The sequence below is a fragment of the Rhinopithecus bieti genome, unplaced genomic scaffold (genome assembly GCF_001698545.2).
Source record: "Rhinopithecus bieti isolate Rb0 unplaced genomic scaffold, ASM169854v2 scaffold_56174, whole genome shotgun sequence".
Taxonomy (NCBI): domain Eukaryota; kingdom Metazoa; phylum Chordata; class Mammalia; order Primates; family Cercopithecidae; genus Rhinopithecus; species Rhinopithecus bieti.
In genome coordinates, this window is record NW_016824749.1 from 427470 (window position 1) to 444410 (window position 16941).

The following is a 16941-nucleotide window of genomic DNA, read 5'->3' on the forward strand; positions in this document are numbered from 1 at the left end:
TCTCCTGCCTCAGCCTCCCGAGTAGCTGGGACTACAGGCGCCCGCCACCTCGCCCGGCTAGTTTTTTGTATTTTTTTTAGTAGAGACGGGGTTTCACCGTGTTAGCCAGGATGGTCTCGATCTCCTGACCTCGTGATCCGCCCGTCTCGGCCTCCCAAAGTGCTGGAATTACAGGCTTGAGCCACCGCGCCCGGCTAGACTCCATTTTTTTATGTTTCCTATAGATCCGTGGATAAACTAAAATTTGTAACTTTTTTTTTACTTTTAATTATTCCCCTTATTCTGGCTTTAGCATATTTTAAAAAATACTCATAATTTTACTGCATATGTGTCCTTGGTAATGTTCAAGACTAACATGTCTTATTCAAAGCCTTTCAAATTTAAGCTCATTAGAAAAATCCTTCTTATGATTTTAAGTGCCTTTTATTTTCTTACTCATAGTAAATTTTACAAGAAGACCCAGAATTCCCTTTGAAATGCTCTTGCTTTGCAGAGCTTTTCTGACATTTTGGAAATTTACCCTATAAGTTTATAAACTTAAGACATAAATTAGACCATAACTATTTATAATTTTATATTAATTTAATCACTCACTCATTAATTCAACAAAAATTATTATGCATTAACTCTGTGCCAGGCATTATTCCTGGAAAAGATGACAGACTGATGACCAAAGAATGCCAATCGTATTGTATTGAAGGAAGATTCTAGATGTTCTGTGACCAACTCAATAGTTCTTATTCGTTTTTTATTCTGTCTTAATTAACTATTGTTTGGTTGTTTAAACATATTTATGAAGCACTTTTGCATATGAAAGGCATTTCCAAACGGAAATGCAAGTAGAAAACAAGTGAGAAAAAGAACCCCAGAACATCCAACAACTGTGGGACAATTGCAAAACACACATTTAACTTACCAAAGGACAAAAAAGAGAGAATAGAGCAGAAGACATATTTGAAGCAATGATGGCAAAGCACTTTCCAAAATGTATGGAAGACATGAAACCACCTATCAGGTTAGCTCAGAGAAGATCACGAAGACAAATACTGAAAACAAAACCCTACACCTAGGGGTGTCATGTTTAAACAGCAGAAAAGCAATTTCAAAAAGACAGAATTTTTTTTTTTTGAAATGGAGTGTTGCTCTGTCACCCAGGCTGGAGTGCAGTGGTGGGATCCCAGCTCACTGCAAGCTCCTGTCTAATTATTTGTATTTGTTAGTAGAGACGGGGTTTCACTGTGTTAGCCAGGAGGTCTCGATCTCCTGACCTTGTGATCCACCCGCCTCGGCCTCCCAAAGCTCTGGGATTACAGGTGTGAGCCACCATGCCTGGCCCAAAAAGAAAATCTTGAAAGAACCTGGGGCAGGGGCCATTTTATCTATAGAAAGGCAAGGATAAGAATTACAGATGACTTCTCATCAGAAATCATGCAATCTAGAGGAGTGTGGAGGGGAGAGGATAATGAAAGAAGAAGAAACACCAATGTAAAACTCTATGACAAGAGGAATGATTCTTCCAGAGTGAAGAAGAGATAAAGACTTTCTCAGAGAAACAAAATCTGGGAGTGCTCATCACCAGAAGACCTGCCCTGAAACCAATGTTAAAAGAAGTTCTTCAGGAAGAAGGAAAATAATATTGGTTAGATACCTGGATCTGCATAAAGAAAGGAAGAGTGCTGAAAAGGAGAAAATGAAGGTAAAATTCAACCTTTTACTTTTCTCAGTCTTAACTGATCTAAAAGGTAACTTGATTTATATCAGTAATAGTAACAACGTGTTGAGTGATTATAGCATGTGGACAAGTGAAATGCGTGACCGCCTGTCACAGAGATATGAAGGAGCCATTGGAAATACTCTGTTACTTGTGAAGGACAGTTCTCCAGGCAGTCTTGGACTGACCCAGTTAACTTCCCTTTCTCGCTTGTAGTTCTCAAGAACAACAGTAGAAGGTTGCTCTATAACTGCAGAAATGCAACATCCTGGTATAAGGAGAGCATAGCTGGAACAGTCCCTCCTCCCCACAAATAGAAGTTTCTTCAACACCTCAGCCCAGCACTTCATGTGACTCTTGGGGTGTAAATCCCAGGGCAGCCTTATTTCCAGGATTCCTCAGCTGCAGGGTAAGTGGGTCACACACAGACAAGGCTCCGTCTGTTCTATGTAGCTTTCCTGAGCTTTGAGGGACTAGCTCATGATCAATCCTCCATTTCTGTTGCATGTGCTAATTCTCAGTCTTGACTTGTTGTCCCTGAGTGTGCTCTGTCTCACGGTACTCAGACAAGTTGCTAACCAGTGCACGGTGAACCTGCTCCACAAATTCACGTACATGTAAAGTAGGATAGTGCTATTGTGGATAGACTTAGATTATTTAAAACTGTGTGTTACATACTTTCAAGAAACCACTAAGATTATTTGTTTTTGTTTTGAGACGGAGTCTCGCTCTGTCGCCCAGGCTGGAGTGCAGTGGTGCAATCTCAGCTCACTGCAAGCTCTGCCTCCTGGGTTCATGCCATTCTCCTGCCTCAGCCTCCCCAGTAGCTGGGACAACAGGTGCTGCCACCACGCCCAGCTAATTTTTTGTAGTTTTAGTAGAGATGGAGTTTCACCGTCTTAGCCAGGGTGGTCTTGATCTCCTGACCTCGTGATCTGCCTGCCTGCCTCATACTCCCAAAGTGCTGGGATTACAGGCAAGAGCCACCGTGCCCAGCCAAGATTTGTTTTAAAAAATATAATAATATGGTGAAAGAGCAGATAAATTAAATCATATAAATAATTTAAACAAGAGAAGAAAGAAAAAGAGGGGAAACTCAAAGAAACAAGGAATAAATTCAAAAAATGAAATACATCTTCAAACATGGTAAATATTAATCCAATTTTATCAATCATCTCATTAAACATGAATGGTCTAAATATGCTAATTAAAAGGCAGGATATCAGGAGTGAGTACAAAACAAGACTGGACTCTATGTCCTCTACTTGCCCTCCACTTTAATCTAAAGACGTAGCTAGGTGGGAAAGAGCAGCAGGAGGAAGGACGTGCCACACTAACCCTTAGTCCATGCCAGTGGCAGAAGTGAAAGGAAGAAAGTCAGTTTATATGCCATTGCTTTCACAACCTGAAAACCTGAAGAAAACTGAGCATTCTCCAGGACTGATGCTGAAAATAAACAGAATAATTGCCAGCTTTAGCATTAATTAACAGTTTAGGGGATGTAATTTCTTAACTGCATTTAAAAAGCAAACATCCAAATACATTAGATTAATTCTTCAGAGAGAGTTACTCACAATTTGTATTTGATGATTTTACATCATATTTATCTCAGCGGGAAGAATAAAAGAAGACTAATGAGACAAGCAGAGAAAAAACCTTAAATAATTTGGCTGCTTAATTTTCTCCTTCCTTTACCCTTAAACAGGTGGCTGCAGAGCTTGGGATGCTCTACCCTTTAGAATTAGTGACTTCATCTGGATTTCAAAAGTAGAATCATTCTGTGTCATAAGTAGTCATGAAGACGTTCATTCTGATTCCCAGAGAAGTGTAGTCGGTGAAGATTCTAGCAGTTGACACGGTGTTCTTTCCTATAACACTCCTCTGTTTATTATTTCAGGGGGCCGCCCACAGATTACTCTTTTCTTTGCTTGTCAAAATGTAATGTTGAAAATCTTAAAGGTTGCTAAATGCTTTTGTGAAAATAACAAGGCAAAATACAGTATTTTTAAAAATTTTATGCTAAAAGACAAAAGAGCACATCCTGTCATTCCTCTTAATTTATATTTCACAGTGCATATCCTGCTGAAACATTTTATGGAAATGACTCCTTGCTCCAGAGTAAGTAACCCACATGTTTTTCCACCTTGACTTTAATACGCATGTAATTTCCTTGAAATTACATGTCAAGGATTTAGAATATTTGTTGTTGCCAGACTAAATTTCAGAAAACTGCCTCATTAATCAGGCTGTAAACATGTTGGATCATATACATTCCGTTTGAGTTTTGAGACAGATTGACTATTCAATAGCAGATTTTTGGGATTTCTAATTGGGATTAAACTCATTATGTTTTAAAAAACATTAAAAAACGTTGTAGATATACTGTATATTTTGATATTCTATGCATACTTTGTCAATACAAAGGGATTTTAGAAAATATTCCTGAATCCTCCTGATTTTGTGGCTCTGCAATTAAGTAACTGTGATTACTGTGCCAGGAAATTTCATCTCTCTTACCAAGCCACAGAGTAAGAGATGGCTCCCTCATCCACCTCCATAGCAGGGCTTCCTCATCCGCGTCCGTAGCACGGCTTCCTCATCCACAGAGTGAGAATATATTGAGAATACTTTCCTTGTCCATCTGGAAGGACTCTTTACCTGAAGTAATAAGCATGCATTTGTGTGTGTGTGTGTGTGCACACACGTGTGTATGCTGAAAACAGTGAAATGTCATATGTTACAGAAGTTATCCTTGTTGCTATATAATACCTTAATGCTAATTTGTTTTTGTGTGCTGGTGACCAAGCAGTATTTGGAAGATACAACCTTCCTCCTGAGAAGTCCAGCCACAATCAAGGAAATTTCTTTTAGCTTCTCTCTTTTAGAGAAAATATAAACAAATACAGAAGTTAGAATCCTGGGTAGTGCTGATTATTCCAAATGTGTACGTGCAGCTTCCATGGGCAGTTTGGTTGCAATTCATTTCTGGGGTAAGTGACCCACATCTACACTGTAAAATTTTTTTGTGCTTCAAGAGCCAAAATTGTTCTCTGAAAACACGTATCATTGATTTGGTGATTTTAGGAGAGAGCATTGTCTGTACATTTACAACCACTGACAGAGGTTAAAGGTAGGTGAATGGGCAGCTCTGAGTCGACAGCCAGGAGAGGCTTGTACCAACAGGGAACTGATCATCTCAGCTGAGTCTGTGCTAGAGCTAAAGGTTGTTAACTCTGTTATTAGAATTCAGTGTTACTGCCCTGCCTTCTGCCCAAGGCACAGACATTTCAGTTGTAAGAAAAGCAGTTATGTCTCTCATGTAACTCCTTCAACTGGCTGTTTGCTTAATCATTACTTTATGAAACTGTGCCCCTGTTTTTACTTACAAAGCCACAGAAGGTGTCCGTAAGCGCCATTCCTCATTTCAGACAAGCACAATCAAATAGTTGAGCATTTAATGTTTCATTTGGCTTTAAAACATAAACCACGCATAAGAGAAAAGCCCGGGGCATTTTGTAGAACCAGAAAGTTAAAAAGTGCATGAAATCCCCGCCCCCCCACCTCCCCCGCCCAAAGAATGGGAGTGTGACAGAGGGACAGAGAGGCCCACCTGAAGGGGCTCCGCGTTTAATGCTGTAATCATTTGAGTAGCAAAATAAACAACAGAGTATTGGGAAATAACCGAAAGTATAGAATAAATATACACAAGTCCATGTTGACATAAGTAGTAAATGATTAAAAAATGAATGGGGAAGAAGTTACATTATTTTACAGAAACATTCCAAATTATTTGTGTAGATATTTTACTCTACAGAAGTTGGAGCTTAATCCTCCTCTCCAACCATATACTAAACTTAGTGACTTGTTTCCATAGGACAGAGTAGAGAAAGAAAAGCAAAATAGTAGTGTTAGAGAGGAAAAGCTTGGCAAAGCAACACGGAATGAGTGATGAAGGTGAACATCCTCAGTGATGTCATGTGGATATCATGTGTCCCTAATTGGATGTGACAAGGAAAACACTTTATCTCTGTGAAATTCCTTCCCCAAATCCCATGAGAAAGACACCAAAGAAACCCAGATGGGGGTGCTCCTGTGGGGTAACTCCCTGTACACTTCAAGACTCTCAAGGTCATAGAAAACAGGTAAAGTGTGGGGGAACCATCACGTATAGGATGTGGCAGGGCAACATTGTGATTCCCTGATGAGATACTGAAATAGAAAGAGGAGATTCATGGAAACGCTGTCTGAAGTGTAGTGAATAGGAATGCAGGGTTGTGGGTTGAATGGTGACTTCCAAGAAGAGAAGACGAGGAGGCAACGTGGTCATGAAGGTAGAGACTGGAGATAGGAGCCACAAACCAAGAAACTCCAGTAGCCACCAGAAGCCAGAAGAGACAAGGAACAAAATGTCCCCTAAAGCCTCCATAGGGAGGGAGGGCAGCCCTGCCACACCTGGGTCTTGGACTTCTGGACCCCAGAACTGTGAGAGAATACATTTCTGTTGTTAGAAACTCTCAAGTTTATGGCAATTTGTTATGGCAGCCCTGGGAAAGTAAAAGAGATACCAATATCATTTTCTGTCTTGATCAATGTACCATAGTGATGTCAAAGGGCAGTAATAAGGGAAACTAGGTAAGGACTCTTAAAAGATAGAATTTGTTTGAACAAACAGGGATTCATTAACCAGGTAGCACCAAACTACCAGCTCTGAAGGGCTTCACCAAAGGGGCTGTGGGGGTTTATAGGGTGAATGTGGAAACAGAACAAAGGAACTGCTTATTGGTTGAAGTTGGAAAATGCACAGCTAGTGGCCTATGATTACCAGCTCAAGTTCCACTTTGCTTATGTGGGATCACAGGGCACTAGGGCCACTCTAACCTAATGGTGTTCACTTAATTATCTTAACAGGGGTGGACAGGGATTCTCTGTACTATCTTTGCAACTTTTCTATCAATATAAAATTATTCCAAAATAACAACGTTTTTAAAAAGTACAATTTAGTTCAAAGAAAGGTACATATTTTACCACTACTTTGTAATGAGTGAAACAATATGTCTTTGGATAAGATGACTACTATTTCATTAAATATATTACAAATGAAAATAAGTTTTTCTAGAAAAAACTGTATTAGTCCATTTTCTCACTGCTGTAAACATACAGCCTGAGACAGGGTAATTTATAAAATAAAGAAGGTTTAAATAACTCACAGATCTTTACAATCATGGTGGAAGGAGAAGCAGGTACCTTTGTCACAAGGCAGCAGGAGAAAAAGAGAGTGTGTGTGAAGGAGGGACTGCTAAACACTTATAAAACCATGAATCTCATAAGAACTCACTCACTATCACAAGATCAGCGTATGGGAAACCACTCCCATGATCCAGTCACCTCCCACCAGGTCTCTCCTTCAACTCGTAGGGTTTGTGGGGATTACAATTTGAGATGAGATTTGAGTGGGGGCACAGAGCCAAACCATATCATTCCACCCCTGGCTCCTCCCAAATCTCAAGTCCATCTCACATTTCAAAACCAGTCATGACTTCCCAAGATTCCCTCAAAGTCTTAACTTATTCTAGCATTAACCCTGGAAGTCCAAGTCCAAAGTTTCATCTGAGACAAGGCTCTTCTGCTCAAGAGCCTGTAAAATCAAAAGCAAGTTAGATACCTCGAAGATACAAGATGGGTACATGCGTTGGATAAATGCTCGAATTCCAAATGAAATAAATTGGCCAAAACAAAGGGGCTACAGGCCCCATGAAAGTCCAAAATTCAGCAGGGAAGTCATTAAATCTTAAAGTTCAAAAATAATTCCTTTTGACTCTATGTCTTACATCTAGGGCAAGTTGATGCAAGGGGTAGGCTCCCACAGCCTTGGGCAGCTCCTTCATGGGCTGGCGTTGAGTGCCTGCAGCTTTCCCAGGTGCATGGTGCAAGCTGTCAATGGATCTACCATTCTGAGGTCTGGAGGATGGTGTCCCTTTTGTCACAGTTCCACTATGGGGTGCCCCAGTGGGGACTCCGTGTGAGGGCTCTAACCCCCCATTTCTCTTCTGCACTGTCCTAGCAGAGGTTCTCCATGGGGCCTCCATGCCTGCAGTTGACTCCTGCCTGGACATCCAGGCATTTCCATATATCATCTGGAATCTAGGCAGAGGTTCCCAAATGTTGATTCGTAACTTCTGTGCACCTGCAGGTTGAACACCTCATGGAAGCCACCAAGGCTTGAGGTTTGCACCCTCTGAAGCAATGACCTGAGCTATACCATGACCCCTTTTAGCCACAGATGGAGCTGGAGAGGCTGAGACACAGGGGACCAAGTCCTGAGGCTGCACCCAGTTGCAGGGCCCTGGGCCTGGCCCATGAAACCATTTTTTCCTCCTAGTCCTCCAGTCCTCTGATGGGAGGGGCTGCCTCCAGTATCTCTGACATACCCTGGGGACATTTTCCACATTGTTTTGGTGATTAACATTGGGCTCCTTGTTACTTATGCAAATTTCTGCAGCCAGCTTGAATTTCTCTCCAGAAAAATGTTTTGTTTTGTTTTTTTCTACCTCATCATCAGGCTGCAAATTTTCCAAATTTTGATGCTCTGCTTTCCTTTTAAACACAAGTTCCAATTTCAGATCATCTCTCTAAGTTCAAAGTTCCACAGATCTCTAGCACAGGGGCAAAATGCCACCAGTCTCTTTGCTAAAGTAGCAAGAGTGACCTTTTCTCTGATTCCCAAGAAGTTCCTCATCTCCGTCTGAGACCACCACAGTCTGGACTTCACTGTCCACATCACTATCAGCATTTTGCTCAAAAACATTCAACAAGTCTCTAGGAAGTTCCAAACTTTCCCATCTCTTCATGTCTTCTTCTGAGCCCTCCAAACTGTTCCAGCCTCTGTGGGTTATACAGTTCCAAAGTTGTACCTACATTTTCAAGTATCTTTATAGCAGTGCCCCACTACCTTGGTACCAATTTATTTATTAGTTTATTTTCACACTGCTACACAGATACTACCCAAGACTGGGTAATTTATAAACAAAGGAGGTTTAATTGAATCACAGTTCTGCATGGCTGTGGAGACCTCAGGAAACATAATTATGATGGAAGGGGAAACAGGCACCTTCTTCACAAGGCAACAGGAGACCGAGAGAGAGAGAAGGAGTGTGTGAAGGAGAAACTGTCAAACACTTATAACACCATCAAATCTTATGAGTACTCACTCACTATCATGAGAATAGCATGGGGGAAACTGCCGCTATGATCCCACTGGTCCCTCTCTCAACATGTGGGCATTACAGGGATTACAATTCAAGATAAGATTTGGGTGGGGACACAGAACCAAACCATCTCAAAAACCTTTCTAATGAGAAACATCTGCATGGCAAATCCAAATTTGAAACAATGAATCTATACATTTGATTGCATTACGTTCCATAACTAGGGTATGCTTTCTCTGACTTATAGTTGATTAAGGTGAGTAGTCTTAACCAGTTCTATCAGTCACCTTTATATAAAATATCACTTGATTTTAGTCCAATATAAATTTATACTATCTTGCTTCCCTAATTCTAAATTTACCTCACTTCTAAGCTGAGTTAATCACAAGTTCATCTGAGGGTTTAATCACCGATGCAAATCAGTTAGCTTTCCTTATGTCTTCTTTATTTGAACTAAAATTATTTGACTCAAAGAAAGCAAAACACCTTGTATACGTTTATTTTTATTTTAACCACAGCAACAAAAGAGTAGAAATGGTAATCATGAACATCGAACACTGCTCAGCCTAAAGGAGGACCACTTGGGCATTACCAACCAGCTTGAGAAATGTTCTGCAAATTAAGATTTGTCCTTAAACATATGCATCTGAGGATTGGTATAGTATTTAGTAAGGAGGTGACATTTAGGAAGGTATGGCCAGCAGTCAGTCCCCAGTCAATGGTTCAATTCCTCTGTGAGTCAACTTTATAGAACTCCAGAACTAAAGGAGTTAGTCAAATGACTAGAAACAAAAGTGCTTACTAAACTCAGGAAAAGGAAAGAAAATCTAATTTTGAAAGTGTGTTTATAACTAGAAAGCACTACAGGTAACCTTGCAGCTATTTTTTTTTTTTTTTGTAAAAGCAAATAAAACTCTTACTAGTGATGTTCCTCCTCTCATTGCTTCACTTGTAGAGCCCATGTATTGTCAGTAAGCACTCACTGTTTTGTGAGCATTTCTATTGAGATTTATGTGCAAGTGACCTGAAAAATGTGTATACCAATAATTTTGCCTTCAAAACATCTAAATTCTATTTTGTTCCACTCTAGGCTCTCTTGTTTATATAATGCCCATTCTGATACCCTCTTTATCCTTCTAGGCTAGGTTTTCTCAACTTTAGCAGTATTGACTTTTTGAACCAGATAAGTCTTTATTTTGGGGGACTGCCTTGAGCATTATAGGATGAGTCAGTGTAATGATTAATTTTATGTCTCAACTTGGGTGAGCCTCAGTGGCAAACTGTTCTGTCAAACATTATTTTGAATGTTTCTTTGAGAGAGAGAGAGAGAGAGAGAGAGAGAGAGAGAGAGAGAGAGTGTTTTTTGATGAGATTATCATCTAAGTCAGTGGACTTTGAGTAAAGGGGGTACCCTCGATAATGTGGGTGAACATCATGCAATCAGTTGAAGGCCTTCATAAGACAAAGACTGGCCCTCCCCAAGCAGGAATAAATTATTCCACAGGTTTCCTTTGGACTTGGACTGCAACTCTTTCCTGAGTTTCCAGCCTCCCTGCCCACCCCATCAGACTTTGGATTTGCCAAGAGTCTTGGTCCACTTTGTGTTGCTGTAACAGAACACCTGAGACTGGGTAATGTAAAAAGGAAAGGGGGTCATTTATCTCAGGGTTCTGCAGGCTGGGAAGTTCAAGATTTGACAACTGCATTTGGTGGCTTCTGGTGAGGGCTTCCTCTGCATCAACACATGACAGAAAAGAGAAAGGGGAAGCAGGCCTGTGTAAAAGGCAAACCATGAGAGGTCACCTCACTTTATAGCAACCCACTGTTATAGGAACCAGTCCACTCCCCTGAGAACTCACCCAGTCTTGTTAAAGGACAATAATAAGGTTTGTTCCCATCAAAATTCATGCTGAGGTTTGGTCCCCAGTGTGGCACTTTTGAGAGGTGGTGCCTTTAAGGGGTGATTGGGTCATTAAGATGGATTAATTTCTTTTCACTGGAGAACCCTGAAAAACAGAATTTGGCCCTGAGATGTGGGTGCCAAGACTGCTTCCTTTTTGGCTTTAGCAGAGCCAGCTTCCCCAGGGCCTCAGGGGCCAAGCTACTGCCCAGATTGGTGGGAGTGATGCTGGGCTCAGGGTCTGGGGATGTGTCTTCTGCCCTAGTGGGTGTGGAGAACAGATCATCAAGCCAAACAGGATAATTCTGAGGCTTTCAATCTAATGGATTTTGCTCCCCTAGGGTTTGAACTTTGTAGGGATCCCCGACCTCTTTCTTGTTTCTGATTTCTCCCTTTTGGAATGGGAATGCCCAGCTTATGCCTGTCTCACAACGGGAGTATGTAACTCACTTGTTTGGTTTCCCAGCTGTTGAAACTTTCTCCCTAGGATCAATCATACCTCGAGTCTCATCCACCTATGATTTAGAGGAGATTTAAATGAGATTTAGGACTTAGAGTTGGTGCTGGAATGAGTTAAGGCTTTGGGGCTGTTGAGATGGGGTGCTGAATGTTTTGCCAGTGAGAAGGACACAGATTGATTTTGGAGGTCCAGAGAGTAAAGACTGAACTGGTTCCCTTCAAATTCATATTTTAAAACCTAATCCCCAGTACTTCAGACAGAGATTTTGCAGCCAAACCTTTTAGGATGGAGCCTTTAGCCTTTAAGGAGGTAATTCAGATAAAATGAGGCCATCAGGGTGGGCTGTAATCCATTCTGACTGGTGTCCATGTAAAAAGAGGAGACTGGGATACACAGAAAGACACCGGGGCATGCATGCACAGAAAAAAGGCCATGTGAAGACTCAGAGGGAAGGCAGCCGTCTGTAAGCCACCAACAGAGGCCTCAGAAGAAAGCATACCCCATCTTTGCGTGGCTTTGGGACTTGCAGCCTCCAGAACTGTGAGAAGATAAATTTCTGTTGTGTAAGCCCCCTGTCTGTGGTGTGGTGTTACCGCAGCCCAGAAGGCAAATACAGGCAGGATCCCTGGCTTCTGCCTACCGGATCCCAGAGGTGTTTCCTCCCAACCACCATCCTCACTCCCCAAATCATGACAAACAAAAAATATCCTCAGACATTGCCGCATCTTTGCCTGGGGATGACACAGTTGCAGGTTGATAAGCCATGCTCAGACGTAGACAACGGTTACAAAAGTTCTTACGTGGATCACCCCTCTTTGAAATGTCCTGTGATATGGTGTTGGTGACATTGCACTTTCTGTGTCTGAATCTTCTTTATTCTACCTTCTTTTTCCATTTTCTGTGTTCTTTCCCTTGATAGTCTCCTTTATATTTTAAAGTGTTACCTTTAAATAAATAGAACTCACATACAATCTCTCTTGTCCTGGCCTCTCCTCTGATCCCAAAGTGTGAATTTCCACCTGCCAATTTTCCAAACAGTTCTTCTGAAAGACTCTACCGGGATATTCTACCACCACAAACTCAGCTGACCTCTGCCACACTGTCTCTTCTATAACGCCTGTTTAGTTAAACAGTTCAGCTCAATTAAAAACAATTTTCAGTGCATTGGGACCTTGAGATTAGCTGGTTTGATATAGAAGAGAGTCACCCAAACAGATTTAATGCAATGTGATAAGCTCAATGATAAAAAAAAAAATGTGTGGGAATCTGTGGGAGTACAGAGGAGGAACATTGTCTAGCTGGGGATGTCAGAAAAGGCTTCCTTGAAGAGGTAAGTCACCAGCTGAGTCTAAAAGAAACCCAAGTGAGATAAGGAAGAGAAGATACAGAAGCATTTCAGAAGGGTAAAATAGTACACATAGTATAAACAGGTGAAGAGGAAAACAGATAATACTTCATTGAATTTTTTTACTCTTTTAAGTCAGACTGAAATGAACGTGTCTCTTGAATGTAAATACTTATGAGCAGATATTTTTCTTTCCTTTGAGAAATTTCTAAATTTCAATTTACCAGTTCAGAGGCTATGGATGGTATTTAGGTCAAATTAATTTCCACAGAAGTTCTTCTTCTCCTATGGATGAGCAAGAGTTCCAACGTCCCATGCCCTGACCAACACAGGCTGTGATTCAATTTTTCCAGATTATCTCAAGATTATTTTGTTACATTTAAAAGAATACTGGTGTTATTTTTAATAAAAGCATTCTTATGAAAGTCTTCAAAAACCCTTATGCTGACGAATCCAAAGGTGGATCTCTAAGGCAGGCACAATGTGTGGCTGTGCCAGTGCCGTGTTGTCCACGTCACAGTCACACAGAAATCCCATGCTGTACATCCCCACTGTGGCGTGGCTGCAACGGTCTCACTCCACGGGCTCCATCTGCCTAAGATTCGTGCGCGCCGTGCCTCCCACCTGCACCAGGGCAGCAGCACGTCGACCCCCTCCCAGTCCCTCATGCTGGGCTGCTGGGCGTGCTTTCGGGATGTCCAGGAGGGTCAGTGTGTGGTGCCCCGAAGGATTTGCTTTCTCATGAGGGCAGGAGGAGGACCCTTTCTAACAATTTTGTTTTCAATGTTTACAAGACATCCAGCAAATTTAGGGGGACGAGGGGCGGGGTAATTCCTAGTACGTTGCTGGCATTGCTTCTTGTTTCCCAGCACAGATGCTCTTTTTGCCCAAAGTTTATATCCGCCTGGTCATTTCCTTGGAAAATTACTCTGCTAGGAGAAGAGTTAGACGTTTTCCTTGAGATTTTCTGTAGGTAGGAAATTGCCATGTGTTCTTTAAGTCTGACGTTCTTTAGTGTTTGGATATCTAAACCTGCCTCTATGACCCTTAATTCCAGTTCCGGCTCCGGCTCTTCGTTCTTCTCCAATTCCAGAAAGGTCCAATACCCAGCACTGATCTATCTAGCCTAAGCTGTGTGCTGACTCTTCTCTCTACAGACTTTCAAAACATGTTCTCAGAAAGAACACCACCTTTCCCTTCAGTGTCTAACACCTTTCTCAGATGTCATACTCATTCTCTCTAATTCTCATAGAGCTGATGCCTTGTCAATGAAGAAATGGAAGCACAAGATGCTTAAAGAACATACTCAAATTACAGCAAACGTGTACTCAATCTGATGTTTAGATCTGGCCAGCCAGTGTTTTCTCTTCCTGATGGGTTAGTTTCCTAAAAGTAACTTAACTTCAACTTGTTTAAAGTTTGAAAAGTAAATTTTAAAATGCATATAGATGTTAAGATCTCTGTAGCACTGTCCACATAACTATTGCCCTGTTGCACCACATGTTCATACAAAATAAGAGAAATGAATTTGCTCAAGTATTCCAGCACGTGAAGGCAATGTTCGACAGTCACTGGAATTTCCACTTCAGAAAAAACCTCAGAACTCATATGCCAGAGAAAGTAACCTGATAAAGGAAGTAGAGTCAGAAAGAGAAGGGAATTATCACAGCTAAAGCAGTGACTCTGACTGTAGCTTTCCTTGTCCCCAAGGGCCATGACAGGGAAGCACAGCTAGCGTCATGATTTGTACACAGTAGGGGCTTGCAGGACCCAGAAACCTCAGCTCTTGCTCTGGATATGCCCTGATGGTCACAGGTTCTTACATTATCAGCTTGGAACAATATTCACTAGCAGTACTTGTACTAAGGAAATTTTTATAAATCTTGAGCGCTGCCGGTTACCTTGACCAAACTCAACTCCAAGGAGGTACCATCCTTATCTAAGGAGAGAAAGCTGAGTCTCTCTAGCTCACCAGAAGTTCAGAAGGTCTGTTTCCTTGCGGCTGCTGTGGAAGGTTTGGTTTAGATATCTTTCTCTCTTCAGAAACTTGGGCATCACTTTAGAAACTAAGAGACAGAGATCCTGTTATTTTTAATTTCATCTTTCTGCAAGAAAAAGGGAGTTGAAGATTGAGTTTTCTATGGGGTCTGTGCGAGATGAGATGAGGCTACACTTGGTCCCCTGATGATTTCTTTGTTTTATTATTTAAGCACTGGTGGCTATTTGATATTTGTTTATAGGGTATATCTGAAGAACAGCACTTTATATTAGTAAGAAAAAATAATCCAAAGCAAGCATTCTCATAAAAGCCATCTTCAATAATTTTTTATTAATGTTCAATTTCAATTGTTTTTGAGAATAGAAGTTGGCTTGTGAAGGAAGGTGCAGAAAGGAGAGGGTCAATTCTCAAGTCACGAATAGTGACAAGTGAAATTATATGGAGAAAGGAAATCAGTCCCACCAAATGAAAAAGGGCAAAGCCAGAGTTGAAGCAAATGAATCGTTACCCACAGCAATGCAACTGCTTCACGTTTGTGAGCCGGAATCTGAAGAAGTCCTCGGCGCACTATTGGTGATGAAAAAATATCAGTAGATTTCTAACCAACCTCAGAGACAACGATCTGTTCTTTTCAGGGTATGAGCTTTGATTGCTGGGAGAGAGCATTTGAGAGGTTCCAAGAACAAAATCTCTTGGCATAAGTTTATTTTCTTTCTTCCATCAATAAGAGGCAGATCTGAGGCCGGTAGAGATCTGACCCCTGGGTAGGGGTTGTAAATTTTATTTGAATGTGTCAAGCACCAAACTGTGGAAAAAAGTAGCACAACTCCAGTTTGAATGAACAGACAGACTCAATGCTTGAGTCTGACGAGCTGTCGCCAGGTGGCATAATCATCTTCTCCAGGCGTCCCTTTCCTCTCCCAGATGCTGAGTCTATAGACCAGCTTCTCCCCCAAGCCCTTTCCAACTAGAAGTCTATAAGGCAGTAAATGATGCTTTTACTTCTTCCGTTGACTATTTACTTTAAAACCTAGTATTTCAAGTCTAGACTGTTACCTGTTAAAAATCGAAGGGGAAATTAAATAAAGATGAGAATCAAGAAACTTCAACAAAGCTGACTTCTAGAATGAAATTTACCCCAGCTTTTGAAAATCTAAACAGAATTCAAAAACTTGTGTTGTGCCATATACCTATGGTGTCAGGCCTCTGAGTCAAAGCTCAGCCATTATAACCCCTGTGACCTGCACATACGCATCCAGGTGGCCTGCAGGAGCCAAGAAGTCTGGAGCAGCCAAAAGGAAACCCATAAAGAAGTGAAACAGCCAGTCCCTGCCTTACCTGATTAACCAAAATTACAACATTTTACTATTGTGACTTGTCCCTGCCCTACCTTAGCTGATCAGTCGACTTTGTGCCATTCTTCTTCTGGACAATGAGTCTTATGATCTCCCCACCATGTATCCTGTAACCCCCTCCTCTGCTAACAATAGATAACCACCTTTGGCTGTAATTTTTCGTTACCTACCCAACTCCTATAAAGCAACCCCTTCCCCATCTCCCCTCGCTGACTCTCTGTGCGGACTCAGCCCACTTGCACCCAAGTGAAGAAACATCCCTGTTGCTCACACAAAGCCTGTTTCAGTGGTCTCTTCACACGGATGCACTTGACATGTGGTATCTATCTAAAGGGCCACATTATTGTGTTCTCAATGTATTTTATATTGTATGTGGTTTGAATTTGACAAGGAGGCTGGTATATTGTTTCATAGATTCTTCTGGAATTCAGGGTTTGTACTTTGCCACCTGAAAAGGCGATTTCCTGTGCCGTTATGCATATGTGCTCATTTAGGTTAGTTAACGAGCTCCTGTTTCCTTAGAAGGGTTTATGCTCCTTGGGGGCATGAAGTATGCTCTCTGAGAAGTTATTTGCTCACCTGAGAATTACACCCATTGTGATAATCACAATGCTCCAGGGAACCATAGAACGAAGTGGTAGGACTGCATCTAAACGGTAGCAAACGGTTCAGCTCGGGCTAATGTGGCACACAGCCTAGGAAGGAGTGATCCTCAGTGCAGAGCTTCGAGTGACGATGCCAGCCTGGAACGGAAGTGAGAGAGATTGGCACATCACCAACGAAGGATTTGAGAAGGAGGGACAAAGGAGATTGAGATCATCCTTTTCACAAGAGGAGGAAACTGAAAAATCAAACATCACTTGTCTGTGTAAAAAGTTTGTGACATTTCTCCTCAGAGAGGTGTTATTGCTCTGAGCTGGGCGGCAGCTTGTGCCCTGGTCAACTTATGCCAGACTCCTAAGGGTT